This window comes from Schistocerca nitens, chromosome 1 (assembly GCF_023898315.1).
Source record: "Schistocerca nitens isolate TAMUIC-IGC-003100 chromosome 1, iqSchNite1.1, whole genome shotgun sequence".
NCBI classification, from domain to species: Eukaryota; Metazoa; Arthropoda; class Insecta; order Orthoptera; family Acrididae; genus Schistocerca; species Schistocerca nitens.
Window position 1 is genome coordinate 584369517 of NC_064614.1, and position 1064 is coordinate 584370580.

The 1064-nt window shown below is 51.8% G+C and overlaps 1 pseudogene; it reads left to right on the forward strand.

Moving 5' to 3' along the window:
• Positions 1–698: 698 nt before the first annotated feature.
• Positions 699–816, forward strand: LOC126205090 (5S ribosomal RNA; annotated as a pseudogene).
• The last annotated feature ends 248 nt before the right edge of the window (positions 817–1064 follow it).

The window sequence follows — 1064 nt, forward strand, 5'->3', positions numbered from 1 at the left end:
TCTCCACACCGACTCGCTATTACCACATCTCAACAAGAACTTTTCAGTATCACATCTCAGCAAGCACTCCCTACTAGCACAACTCAACAAACACTCTCTGCTACGAGTTCTTAACAAGCACTGACTACTCCGAGTCCTCGACAGGCACTGCCCACTACGACATCTCAATAATCACTGCCAGTGGAGGCGGCGGAACAATACTCTCTAGCGCGATCTCTGGCGCTGTGGCTCAGTGTAGCCACCTTTCAATGTGTATGAATTGCATCGGACAGGTGTCTGATGTCAGTTTGTGAGGCAGTGTTCCATGGCCGTTGCACTTGGTACATGGAAGTTTAATGCTGTTTGTGGACGGTGCCTTAGTTGTCGTCCGGTGGGTCCCATATGTGCTCGACTGGTGATAGATCTGGTAACCGAGAAGTCCAAGGAAACATGTCGTCATTCCGCAGAGCATCTTGGGTTAAAACAGTGGGCGAGCGTTATCCAGTTGGAAAACAATGCCTGGAACGCTGTTTATGAATACTAACACAAGAAGTCGAATCGGCAGGCTGACGCACACATTTCCAGTGAGCAAGTGTGGGATAACCGTGAGAGAGCTCCTGCTGTCACACGAGATCGCGCCTTCCACAACTCCAGGTGTAGTCCAGTGTGCCTACAACGGAGACAGATTTTATTTTTGTCCCCTGTGGGACTTAACATACGGCATCGGCCTTGCCGCAGTGGCTACACTGGTTCCCGTGAGATCACCGAAGTTAAGCGCTGTCGGGCGTGGTTGGCACTTGGATGGGTGACCATCCAGGCCGCCATGCGCTGTTGCCATTTTTCGGGGTGCACTCAGCCTCGTGATTCCAATTGAGAGCTACTCGACCTAATAGTAGCGGCTTCGGTCATGAATACCATCATAACGACCGGGAGAGCGGTGTGCTGACCCCACGCGCCTCCTATCCACATCCTCCACTGAGGATGACACAGTGGTCGGATGGTCCCGGTAGGCCACTGGTGGCCTGAAGACGGACTACTTAACATCTGAGCTCATCAGTCCCCTAGAACTTATAACTTCTTAGCTA